Genomic DNA, 13,770 nt, shown 5'->3' on the forward strand with positions numbered 1-13,770 from the left:
CCAACGTCGAACTTCGACACTCGACGCCGGCTTGGAGAAGAATTCGACCGTCGGCTGCTGCACATCGGGTTTGGGCCTCGGAAGGCCTCTGGCCTCGGCCCGGGCCTTGGAAGGCCTCTGGCCTCGGCCCTGCAAGTAGGGAGAGTGGGGGGTTGGACATACTCTACACTCTTGGTATATGGGTACACCTTATACATTTCCTACACTTACCAGCCCGCTGCCTCAAGGTGCGTATGGAGGGTACCCCTTTTCAATTCTGCCCCAAGTGCAAACGCAAATACCCTTGGGTCGACAGGCACGCGACGTGCAATCTCTGCTTGCCGAGGGACCACCCCGAGGCGAACTGCAGAGTGTGTAGTAGGTTTAAACCTAAGACACTTAAGGACCGTTCCACGAAGCGTTGGGCCCAGCGATGGCAGCGACGCCGTGCTTTCGGACAGCGAGGGCATTACGGTGTCGAAAGACAGCCGAGCGCAGGTCCCCGACCTCGGAAGGTTGTCCGACAGGGCGGTTATGGGGAAGACCCCCGGCGACACAAGCGCTTCACACACCACTCACACAAAACACACGAAGTCCAACTGAGATTCGACAACGTCGAGTTCTCTGAAAGAGGCACATAGAGAACGGTCCGAATCGGTGTCCTCTGGGCGTTCTCGATCGAGATCGCCACATGACTCCAGGCAATCATCCACTCTTGCCAAGGGTGCCTTGCTCCCTCAGCTAACAGAAGTTCAATCTTCGGAGGACGAAGACGACTTCCACCCCCAGGCCGCTCTCCAGGAGTCGGAGCCCGCAGACAAGTTCAGCGTGGGCCCACGTTCGAAGGACAGGGACTCTACCCCCGATCCTCGACGCCAGGCATCGAAAACCTCCGGAACCACAAAGGGACAGGGAAAACACTTTTCCACTCACGGGGAGGGGGCAAAACAGCAGAAGAAGCAGCCACTGCACTCTTCCACACCTGTGAAACACTCCACTCCTCCTAAACAGACAGACAAGCCCAAGTCTGCTGCTATTTCTAAAACCAGCAAATCTACTCAGGATAAGTCTCCTAGACTTTCTGAGAGAGTCATTCCCAGTTCCAAAGAATGGTCGAGTGATGACGTAGATAGGGTCATGTCAAGGATGTCTTCTTTGGCAGACTTTTATGATAAAAATCCAGACCATTTCCTTTCATATAATCCACAAGGGGCTACACCCTCAGGCTCTAATGATCCTATCCCCCGAGTAAGAAGCCCCGGTTTGAGACACCTATGAGGTCTGCGGACCCCTTTGATGTACAACCATACTCACGGCCATACTCACAGTATCAAGGAGAGACTTCCTTTGGTGAGGGCCAAGAATTTGGCATGGTAGAAGAGCAAACCGGGACGGACTACTATGGGGATGATGAGGACCAAGAAGAGGAAGAGGAAGACCCTAAAACCTACAGAGTAGATTCCCCGGTAGAGAAGGAAGCCCCGGTTACCGACTCCCCTGTCGATAACCAACCCCTCCTGAACGAGGTTCTCGCACGAGCAGCAGAACATTTCCATATTGACACCCACGGTGTCCAGGAAGAGAGGGACTTCGCCGAGGAGTTAGTGGGAGAAGGGAGGCCTGTTGCCCAGACCATCCCTATCCTTAAGTCTATTCAGCGAAGAATAGACCCGTCCCTGGTGAACCCGAACCTCACCAGAGCAGTCAATCCCAGAGTTGAAAAACTTTTCAGGGCAGCCCAGTCTGAGCCTCTCTATATAAGAGGGCATCTGAAGCCAGACTCCCTGGTTGCCACTAACACTCGTAAGAGGGCTGGAACACCCTTGTCATCGTCCGAAGCTCCTCCAGACAAGGAGAGCAAAAAACTATATGGTTTCGGCAGGAAAGTAGCCTCAACGTCCGCCTATCAGGCAAGGATTGCAAACTCCACCACCCTGTTGGCCTGCTACAACTGCCATCAGTGGGAAGAAGTCGCGGCACTCATAGCCTCTGCACCAGAACTCTTAAAGGGCCAGTTAGCAAGAATTTCCGCAGAGGGTAGAGCCATGTCTGGTTGCATTTTAAAAGCAACTTTTGACACCACGGACAACGCAGGCAGATTGATAGCAGAAGGTACTGTTATCAAGAGACATGCGTGGTTACGGCAGTCTGGTTTTAAGGCAGAAACCCAGGCATCATTGTTGGACAACCCGGTGGAAGCCGATCTGTTGTTTGGTAAGGCGTTCGAGGACGCGCTGAAGAATCCCAAGGACGAATATGAGACACTCAAGTCCCTTGGCCAGTTAACCATTAAACCCCCTAACCAGAGAGGGAATGGAAATTTTCGTCGCCCACGCGGCCAAAATTCCCAGAGAGGATCAAACTATTCCCTGGGGCAGGGTACACAGTAGAACAACAACAGCCAACAGTCTACCCAGGGTTACGGCAGGGGTAATAGGAGAGGACGTGGTAAAGGCAGAGGCAGCCCCAGTAGAGGAGGCGGCACGCCTCCACCAAAGCAGTGATGCTCAGTTCAGGGTTCCTTCTCACGCAACCCCAGTAGGGGGACGCATTTCCAACTTCACCCAGGCTTGGGAAGGGATCACATCAGACAGATGGGTGCTGTCAACAGTATCCGCAGGGTACTGTATAGAACTACTGCAGCGTCCCCGGAACCATCCTCCACGACAAAGAGTACACTCTTTAGAACACCAGAAGATTCTCCTCGAGGAGATCACCAATCTGCTAGCAAAGGACGCGATAGAACAGCATGTGAATCTAAGCAGATACAAGCATCAGAAATACGATTACGGTGAGTAAGGTATCCCATATATTACTTGCACTCGCACGTTGTTCTCTGTACTGTTCTCTAATTTTCTCACAGTTCATGGTACTATGTGTCCTTTTATGTTTTGTAATCCCTCCCCTCCCCAATAATTTAGAAAATGCTCCAAATATACTACAAAACTGATATGCACTCTTTGTTCTCTTATTTTGTGTTAGCAGGACATGCGGTTATTGTTTCTTAGTTGGTGCTATGCTTGCATTGTGTGAATATTGTCTACTATTGTGAGGGGTATATATATATGTATGTTCAGTGTGTGTGTGTTTGCCGCTCCCCCCTCTTTGCGGCAATAACATGACAAGACCATAACATGATATCCCTATCCTTTTCCAAATCTCGTGTAGGATGCCCTCTGTTCACATCTCCAAGTTCTCTTCCCTTCACTCCTTCTAATAAATTAGTCATCGATACTACTGATCCACAACATGTTCAGTACTTGTGCCAAATCCTCCTTCTGGTTGCAATCCTTAACTACTAAATAAAAGTACATTAAACAAGCCTTTGTTTGCCAAATTAATCTACCTGCGTTCCTCACCAAGAGCTATAACTGTCATTCAGTTTTATTTCCTCATTTTTGCAGCTCCTAGCTTTCTTGCACTCAGTCATTTTCTCATCCATGGGTAACTTGTATCTCAATACAAACTCGGTGGTTAATCTTAATAGTCTGCCCTTTATCCTTAAAAGCTGGGCTAGTCCCTGTGTGTGCTCCATAAGTAATACTTCTTGGCCTATTGGTGCACCCCTGTATATTTTCAGGCCTTAAAATGTTCATATACATTCTTGTGTACTTACATAATTAATCCCTAGAAGAGTGCATGTTATCCCCTGGTCAATCTACTCAAATTTCTCCCCAACATGCCTGCTGACATTTTTACAAAAGATATGGTATAGGCAGGTCATGCATGCGCCCCTATCCTATAGTATGCATAAGTTCAGTCTTGTGCTGATAAAAGTACTCCCTCCTATTACTTTTGCTTCCCCTATTCTGGGTATGAGTGTCTGTGTCAGTGCATGCACATTCGTGATGCTACTGTGTTTTACTGCAAACACCCTTAGAATTGTGTTAATTCTTGCTTTACTCATGTAGGAGCTTGCTGTGCTTGATCTGGTACACCTGCTGTTGCATTAACCTTCTCTGTTGTGTAATTTGCATTTATAATTGTACTTTTAATCTTGATGCATGTCTGGCACCATGTGTGATTTTAGGCATAATATTTCAATGGCTTTGTGCTATGCAATGGGGGATCTGCTCTCCCCCATCTTTCTGTCGGTTACTTTTCCAACCACTGTACTCACTGTCTGGTATTTATAGCACTCTCATGTGCCTTCATTGCAGTCTCTATCTCACCCTTGCTCTCCCATACCTCTCCTCGCCACCATTTCTCTCCCTTTCCTTCCTCAATCTTTCTCATTTCCCTCTTCTGACTTACTTCCATGCCTTCTTATTGTTAAAAATTATATTTTAAAAAAATGTGTGCATTTGCTCTCTTTTCTGATAATATACTGACACACCCAAGATCTCTTCCAGTTGTTGTGGTCGTTTATGTGCTATTTAACACAAGGGTATGATGCATCTCCCTGTGCTCATTCATTATGTCTTTGGAAAACCATTTGGCAGGGCACATTACCTTTCACAAATTACTTTTCAACAATATACTCAAACTTTTAAAAATGGTTTCCTTTTATTATTCAACGTGGCTTTCTCCCTTTTCTGTGTGCCTGCCCTGTGTATACTTAGTGTGCCTTTAAATAAGCCCCTATTTACTAATAAGGGTCCCTACAATGTTTAAATGGAATTAGAAAATCGGGGGTGGGGTGTTCTTATGGCTGCTAATATAATGTACATGACCAGGTAAAGAAAGTATCTGCATAGCTCCAAAAAATCCAAAATAGCTAATAAAAACTTAGAATGGGAAGTGGCTTGTGTAATTTTAAAAATATCTAATGGGGCAAATCCGATCTTACACAGTAAAAGGGGACAAATTCTAGTGTGATAAAATGGGCTAAAAATCTATTTAATCATACATGCATATTGGCCAAAATGAAAATATTCAAAAATATAGACCCCCACAAAATCAGAAAACAGGGTTCCATATACCCCACAATTCCATACATATCAATCAAAGGTGCCCTAGAGAGCACCATCTCAACATAACCTATACTGGAGGGGGGGGAGGGTATCTGTACTTCTCCCTCTATATGGCAGAGTAGAGGCACAGAGCTCCCCAGACAAGGTTCTCTATTGGGTAGCAATGGACAATCAACCCAGGCTTAAGCTCTCAGGAGGTGATGCCGGCTGGTTCTTAAGTACAGTGAGTCCCCAAACCCCGACAAAGGAATGCCCACACACTGTTATGTAGAGATATATACACACAATTAATAACACACTTTGTACCCTGGAAATTCTAATATGGCAAATATATACAATGTCTATGTGGTATCACACTTGGGTTTAGATTCCTTGCAATGGCATACAAATCATGCAGCAATGTGTAACAGTGTAGAGTAAGTAAGTAAGTCTGGCTTCCTAGGCAAAAGGTTCAGCCACCCAGTGTACCTGAGATGGAAGAGTTTCTTCGATGGTCCGTTGACGGATTCCTTGAAGGTGGACTTCCGTTAAACCAGGAGCCACAGGGCGTCGAGATCCTCAAATAAATGTGGAACACTGGTGTCAAGACAGCCTCTTCACTCTTTGCGGTTATCTTCGACGATCGTTCAAGGAAGTCCTGGGAAGATGAGGCATATGGTCCACCTCGAAGTTTTCAGTGCCGCAAAGAACACTCAGTGATGGATGTAGGCCCAGCAGTGGCGTCTGGTGTCGGGAGATGCTTCAGCGGTCTTCTGGTCTGTCAGTGCTGCAGCTGTAGCACGTATCTCGGTATAGCTTTGGGGATGGGGACTCGACCACAGATCTTCACTCATCAGCGTCTTTGTTTGCTTTGGGTGGCAGGAAACCCAACAGCGGACTTTCCTCGGTAGCTGACGACCTCGACTTTCTCAGGCGGTACAAAGCAGACAGGGATGGCAAGGGAGCCCTTGTTCAAATGTTCTAAGGCAAGGCTCAGGTCATCGAGCAGCACAGCGTTAAGCTGTCTCTGCTTCTGGGTGAAACGACTTGTCTGGCTTCCAGCAGTTATGATAACCCCCAGAACCCCGGTCGACGGCAAGGGACTTGGACAGCCCCGATGTTCCGGCACTTTACTTCAAGATTCTCGGCGGACCCCTTCTACAGTCGACAGCCTCTCAGGACTGGCTTCCAGGGTACCTCGATGAAGAGCAGCAGTTTTGCACGTTGGTCCCTTTTAGCTTGGGGAGAGGTCCCCTAGCTATGTCCTCTCTCGGATCATTTCTCGTCAGACTCGACAGCTTTTAGATTTCGTCGAATGAAATGTAGCAGCAATTCTTCTTCTTCCAGCTGGTCTTCAAAGATGAGCTTCAAGTTTCGAATTGAGCTTCTGAACAAATTGGTAAGTGAGAGGTCCCCAGATATAGACATCTGTCCCTCATTCACTCTGGCTGAGCTAAGCTCAGTAAGCCAATCCCACAGAAGGGCATTCATGCAGGAAGTTAGCCGATCGGGCTCGCATGCATTTTAGGCCATTCACTACCACCAAGACACCCCTAACAAGGAATGTGGATTGGGCAAGCACCCAGCCCCCCTCGCCCCAAATGGGTGGCGGGGGCACCTCATGCAGGCCTCCCTGGGCCTCCTACAAACAGCTGCGTGAGGTACACCCCCCTCCATTTGGGGTGGGGGGAGAGGGCCCCCAAAAATTGTGGGACAGACCCCCCCAGTGGATGGGGCAGTAAGGTTTGGGCACTCTGGGGCCAGATTGGCACACCAATGTGCCCCTCTGCGCCAAGGCAAGTTTAGTAAACAAAGAAAATAATTCAAAATGGCAGACTGCCCTTTAGCGGGGTCTGAGGGGCACCCTACACCGTCAGGTAATTTTCTAATGTACTGGAGGTCGACCCTCTCCCCCCACACCAAATACAGGAGGGGGGGGTTCTCATGCAGCCCTCCCTGGGGTTACATGCCCCTTCCTAAGAGCAGATAACTTCCCCCAGGAAGGGCTGCATGACATGACCCCGAGTCCATTTTGGGTGGGGGGCAAACCCCTTTCTATAAAAGAAATTCCCTGGTGGAGGGTTCGGGGGGGCACTCCCCAACACCAGCCATGATATCTATTTTTTTTTTGCCCCCCACCCATGGGAGCAGATGGTTACCCATCCGCCCCCAGAGGTCTCCATACATGTGGCCCCATGCTTTGAGGGCCTCGGTGGGGGAGGGGGACGCTTACCTAGTAAGCAGCCCCCCTACCCCCACTTTCAAAAGACATCCCTGGTGTCTAGTGGCATTGCTGCCCCCGGATCAATCGGCCTGCGCCCGACCCGGGAGCAGCAATGCGTACAAAAAGGGTGTTGTGGAAAGGGGAGAATCTCCACTTTCCAATGACCCTCCACAAAAAAACAAACTGGTGTCTAGGGGTCCCCACCCCCTTCCCTCCGTCCCATGCTTCATTTTATGATGCTTTTTTTCCCCCCCACCCCTGGGGGCAGATGGTCACCCATCCGTCCCCAGGGGTCTCCATACATGTGGCCCCATGCTTTGAGTCCACGGGGGGGAGGGGCTGTTTACCTAGTTAGCAGCTCCCCCTCCCCATACTACAAAGACATCCCTGGTGTCTAGTGGCATTGCTGCCCCCGGATCGAGCAGCCTGCACCCGATCCGGGAGCAGCAATGCTTACAAAAAGGGTGTCAGGGGATAATCTCCCCTTTCCAACGACACCTCCACAAAAGAAATCCCTGGCTTCCACCCCCCTCCCCCTTCCCATGCTTCATTTTATATTTTTTTATTCTTGCCCCCCACCCATGGGGTCAGATGGTCACCCATCGCCCCCAGGGATTGCCATACATGTGGTCCCATGCTTTGGGGCCCCCGGGGGTAGGGGAGTGCTTACCTAGTAAGCTGCCCCCGCCTCTGTGACAGAACCCTGGTGTCTAGTGGGTATTGCTGCCCCCGGATCGAGCGCCCTGCGCCTGATCCGGGAGCAGCAATGCTGTCAAACAAGGTATCGTTGGAAAGGGGAGAATCTCCCCTTTCTAACGATCCCTGCCTTGATCTCCGGCTTGAAATACAGCCAGAGATCGAGGGGGAGAAAGGCGGAGACTCACCTTGTGTTTTCACCGCAGCATCCCGAAATGACTGCTGCAGTGAAAATTACTTTCACTTTAATGTTGGCATGCTTTACGCACGCTGACGTGAAACTGAAGGTAATCCAGCCCCCTGGCAGTGAGGGGGGGGGACTATACGACATTGTTGACGGCCAGGGTGACCGCATTGGAAAGTCAGTTTAAGTCCGTCTCTGCCAAAAATGAGGATTTGGTGGCAGAGCCCGCAGAAACAACATCAAGTTGTTTGGGATAAGAGAAAGCTGGTGTCGGGGGTTCCCCCTCACCCCATCACAGCTCTCCCCAGGCAGCGGGCCGTGTGCGTTGTGCACCAGAGTCTTTGTGGGGTCCGCAGCACAGGACCGCCATAGCCGCACAAGCTGCTCGGGCTCACAGGGCCTCCACCCGGTAATACTCCTTTCCGTGGGGGAATCGAGCAATTAGCAGTCTCCTGCTGTCTTCCAAGCGAACTCGAGCCGCTTGCCACCGGGACCGGAGGAGGTCCGACAGAGTCCGCTCAGCATAGATGGAACAGTGCAGGTCCGAGGGCTTCGCTGGGTGCACTGTTGCAGCCTCTGAGTCCGTAGGACTCCGACATAGTATTAGTTTCTCCTCTTCTGTTGGAGTCATTGCCCTCTGCCCAGTGGATGTGCTGGGCAGATTGTAAGATCGGGTCTCCTGGAGTGTCTCGGTGATGTTCAACAGCACAACCGCAGCATCCAGTGGGCTCCCTTCTGGAATCGACGTGCACCGCCCGTGGTTTCACTTTCATATGATTAGTCTCTTGTGCCGTTATAACTCGACGATTTCTCCAGGAATTACACCCCGATTTTCCTTGGGTTTTGGTCAGCATGGGGGGGGGGCACCTTCCAACAGCACAGAGCTCACACGGAGGATGAGCTCATCCGTGCACCCCCTGGTGGCCACTCCGGGGGCCGTCGTTCAGGCAGGTTGGAATTGCCATGTGAGTGGAATGGGTTGGGGTTCTAAAGTTTGGGAGTAAGGGTGTTGTTCAGGGGCAGTGACAGCGACCTACTAGAGTGTTGGCCCAGGTGTCTACTTGAGGTATGAGGCAGAGATGGTTCTGTGTTTGCCTAGGCCCCTGGAATGGCCTTCAAGGTAGCTACATGGAATTATTAGGGAGCATTATGGGGTAACCAGCCCTCTAAAACTAGGAAGATTTTACAATACTTCATAGGCACAAGGTGGACATGGCATTTATTCAGGAGACACTTCTTGCCCCCTCCATAGAACCTCTCTGGGCCTCTCCTTGGGGCGGCCATAGATACTATTACTCATATTAGACTTATCCCCAGAGAGTAGTGATTAATAAGGCCAATAAAATTATGTTTATTAACAGTGGTAAAAGATGACGAAGCGAGGGCCCTGATGGTCCGTGGTATCTTGGAGGGTGTAAAAGTTACATTAACACCTATGGGCCGAATGTGGACATTACAGACTTTAATAGGTGCTGGTCAATTAGGCCGTGTGTCTTGATACAACTGTTGTGTGACATGGGGATCTAAACACTGTGCTTGGCCCATCTCGTGATACATCAGGGGGGAACAGGGGCACCCAATCCAAGCTAGCAGACACATTTTGGATATCTGTGAAACCTATGGCTTGGTGGATGTTTGGAGGATGCAAAACTGTGATGTGCAGGATAATGCATTCTATTCTTGGGTCGAGCTCCAGATGTGACGGTCTATTGGTATCCTGTGATGGTGGCTGGGGGGGATTTCCCTGGGTGAATGTCTGATTCTTCCCATGACCCTATCTGATCACTCTCCTCTTGTTGTGGACTGTGTTGCTATGGGGGGAGGTGAGAGCATGAAATCTTGATGGTTTAAGCCCAATGCGCTGGAGGATACTGTGTTCTGTCAGGGAATTCATGATGAAATCACAACGCTGATTCAGTTGCAACACAGTGTGCTTTGGACTGTTTTAAATGTTACATCAGGGGCATATGTATGGCTAAGGAGAATGGTGTACTCGGGTTGATCAGAAAGGATCTTGCGACCTATGAATAGATCTTGCGACCTATGAATAGATGCTGAAGCAATTGACTGATTTTTTTTATTTATTTTGCGCCTATACACAAGTGTTTCAAGACGCAACAAGGCAAGGAAGGGGGAACAAAGGGGAGGACAAGACAGCGATCTTACTAGGCCTTGTGTTTGTTTTGTTTGTTTGTTTATTTTATTTATAAAGCGCTCCGGACCCGGGAGTAAATGGGCGCTGGTACATGTTACAAAGCACAATACATGGTAATTAACAGTGATACTTTTAGCAAAAGTTATATACAGAGAGTGCAGGCCATGGCCAATTGAAACATAACTGGTACATGTACAATATATACAGATAGTAACTGTGTCTAGCATACTAATTGACGTTGTGCCAATAGCCACCCAATGGCAAGTTTCCTGAAGGACTGGAAGGAACTGGCCGACTTAATGTTTAGTGGCAGGGAGTTCCAACGTTGGGAAGCGAGGACAGTGAAGCTAGAGCCTCCGGCTCTTTTAGAGATAAATCTGGGCACCATGAGACCTAGGGTGTTGGAAGATCTAGTAATTCTGTTGGACTGCTTCCAGGTGAATTTATTGGTAAGATAGGGGGGGGGCTAAGTGGTTGAGAGCTTTGTATGTGAGGCAGAGAGTTTTGAGGTCAATCTTTTGTTGGATGGTAAGCCATTTGCATGTGATTCTAGAGTTGGAGATATGCTCTCGCCTAGGAATATTTAGTGCTGCTCGTAACGTGTTATTTTGAATGACTTGGAGTTTACTAATTATAGCTTGGTTGGCACGTAGGTAGAGGCTGTTGCAGTAATCTAACTTGGACTGTATGAGGGCTCTCGCTAGAGTAAGGCAGCTATTAGTAGAGAGAAAAGGTCTACAGGCCCGAATTAGTTTTCCTGTGTAGGCGGTGGATGAAGCGGTAGAGTTGACTTGCTTGGTGAGATTGATATTGGCATCAAGATAGAAACCAAGAGTTTTCACGTTTTTGGCGACCGGGATGGTGTTGCCATCGATGATGATTTTGGAATAGGTGGGGCTCAGTTTTTGTAGGCTGTTAGGTGAACCAACGATGAGCAGTTCGGTCTTCTCGTCATTCAAGCAGAGGCCATGTGTGGCCATCCATGCCTGAATGACAGAGAAAATGTAATTGATCCTGGTGACATCAGTATTGTAATTGCCAGATATGGTGAGGAGTATCTGGGTGTCATCCGCATAGTTTGTATAGGTGACACCCAGACGATCCAATTTATCAAAGAGAGGCTTAGTAAAAATATTATAAAGAGTGGGGGAAATGCATGAGCCTTGTGGGACACCACAAGTAATGGGGATGGGGTCTGCTGCTGCCACAGGGGAAAAGACCCTCATGGTTCTGTTGGCCAGGAAGGACTGTATCCATGTGACAGCAGAAGGGGAGAAATGAGCAGCAGAGGAGAGGTGGTTACAGAGTATTTTATGGTCGACCAAGTCGAAAGCTGCTGAGAGGTCTAGGAGGAGTAGGATAGCAGCCTTACCCTTGTCTTTAATGTCGTCGATCTGACTTTTGAGATCAACAAGGGCAGTTTCTGTTCCATGCTGAGGTCGAAAGCCAGATTGACGCAGTCCCAGTAATTGGTTGGATTCTAGATAATTCTGGATTTGCAGGTAAGCAACTCTATCCAGGATTTTTAGCAGGAAGAGAACGGTGGTGATAGGCCTGTAATTAGTAGGAATGGCTGGGTCCAGGGTCTGTTTTTTTATAAGAGGGAGGACCCATGACTGTTTCAAATTGTTAGGTACTGAGTTAGTAGAGAATGATATGTTTATAAGTTTAGAAATAAATGGGGAGAGGTCTCTTGCGGCATCTTTTATAATCTGTGCGGGACAGCTGTCCCCTTTACAGTTAGACGGTTTGAGAGAAGTTATAATTTTTTGCACTTCTAGTGCGGTTACCTTTTTGAAGGTGAAGCCACAGTTGGTATAGGACGTAGTAGGTGAACTAGGGGTGGGTAGGCTACTGTTGGAGAGTTGTAGTCTTTTACTTTCAATTTTCGTTTGCAGGCCGGTGATTTTATTCGCAAGGGCGTTTTGGATGCTAGTGCACCATAATTGATCCTTCACGGACATGTCCGTAGGTGGATTGGGGTTTTCTAGCTCCTTCAAGATAGTAAATAATTCTTTAGTATTGGAGCTAGCATTGTTTATTCTTACATTGTAGGCTTCCTTTTTGGTGCGAATTATTTCTTTTTTATAGAGGGAGGATGCAATGGTGAGATTAATTTTGTGTTCCTCAGATGGATTCATTTTCCACAGGGTTTCCATTTTCGTTTTCTTATTTCTTAGTATTTTAAGTTCCGGTGTGTACCAGGAGTTGAGATGGGCTCTGGGTTTACTTTTTTCCGTAATTTTAAGGGGGCAATGATGTCAATGGCTTTGGACATGGCGTCATTGTAGGTGTCTACAAGTACGTTAGGGTCCGATGTGTCAGGGATCATATTGAGGGTAGGTAGAACCAATGGAATGAGGGTTTCTACGGTAATGTTTCGCTTATTTCTAGTCAGACAAGCTGGTGCCGGGGGGGCATTGTATGTGGTTCGGGTTGTTAGTGCTACTATCAAATGAAAGTAGGAGATGGTCAGTCCATATGAGGGGTTGGGGGTCCTTGCAGGTGATGTGTCATTGAGATTGTGCAAGTGCGCAACAAGAAGTGCAGGGGGAGGGTACAGGGAGAAGTGCACCCCGAGCAGAAGGCCCCTGAGTTGAGTGCAAGGAAGGCTGGGACTACAGGGGACAATCCCAGCCCAGTAGTGCAAGATTAGCCTGGTGGCAGTGCAAGTTAGGCCAGGCAGCAAGTGCAGGGAGACTGGTTGGGGGGGGGGGAACGGCAGGGGGGTGTCTTCTAGAGGACACCTAGCAGCCAGTCAGCAGATTGTGCAGGCACAAGGAAAGGTTAGCAGGGGAAAGGGAGCGAGAAAGAAGAGAACAAAAGGGAAGTCTTGAGCTTCTGGAATTACGGAGATCCGACTCAAGGTGGAGAGAGGCAGGGAGGCCCTTCCAGAGGGAGGCACCCGCAGAGGAGACAGGTCTACCCCCCATTCTCTGCTTGGAGAAGGGACTCACCCGCAGAGAGTTAGAAGTAGACGAGTGAAGAGCTCTAGGAAGAAGGTACTTAAGAAGAGAGAGTTGATGGTAGTGAGGGCATGGCCCCAGAAAGCCTTGTGGACGATGCAGAGGGTCTTGCATTTGATCCTTACAGGCACCAGGAGCCACTGAAAGGATTTTAGGGCTGGAGAGATGCGGTCCGTGGACTTAAGGCCAAGGATAAGTCTTGCGGTCCTGTTCTGGATGAGTTGAAGAGGCCGAAGAGTAGAGATGGGCAGATTGAGGAAGCGGCTGTTGCAGTAGTCCAGCCTTGAGAGAACCAGGGCTCTTGAGGCAGTGAGCTTCTGGGGGCGAGGTTTGAAAGGGGTAAATATCTCTGAGGAGCTGGAAAAGGGCCTTCCTGACAAGTTCTCTGATGTGTGGAGAGAAGGAGAGTATGGAGTCGAACATGACCCCAAGGTTTTTTTCCTCACAAGAGGATAAGTGCATAGGGCCCAAGGAGGGCGGCCAGAGTGAGAGAGGAAAAGCAGGAGCAAGGGGGTCCCAATGAGAAGAATCTCAGTCTTACTGCCATTAAGGCAGAGATCATTGGAGGCGCACTGTGCCTGAATAGCGGGTAGACAGTCGGGAACGAGCGAGGAGGAGCCCAGAGTATAGCCTGAAATAGAACTGTGTGTCATCTGCATAAAAATGAAAGTTAG

The 13,770-nt window shown here is 48.9% G+C and overlaps 1 protein-coding gene across 7 annotated transcripts in view; it reads left to right on the forward strand.

Annotated features, from left to right (window-relative positions):
• TASOR2 (transcription activation suppressor family member 2) overlaps positions 1-13,770 on the forward strand; it is a 1,665,218-nt gene that overhangs the window by 735,799 nt on the left and 915,649 nt on the right. The gene's annotated exons all lie outside the window — the stretch shown is intronic.

Source organism: Ambystoma mexicanum, chromosome 12 (genome assembly GCF_040938575.1).
Source record: "Ambystoma mexicanum isolate Mex_15411 chromosome 12, UKY_AmexF1_1, whole genome shotgun sequence".
In the NCBI taxonomy this organism is placed as follows: Eukaryota; Metazoa; Chordata; class Amphibia; order Caudata; family Ambystomatidae; genus Ambystoma; species Ambystoma mexicanum.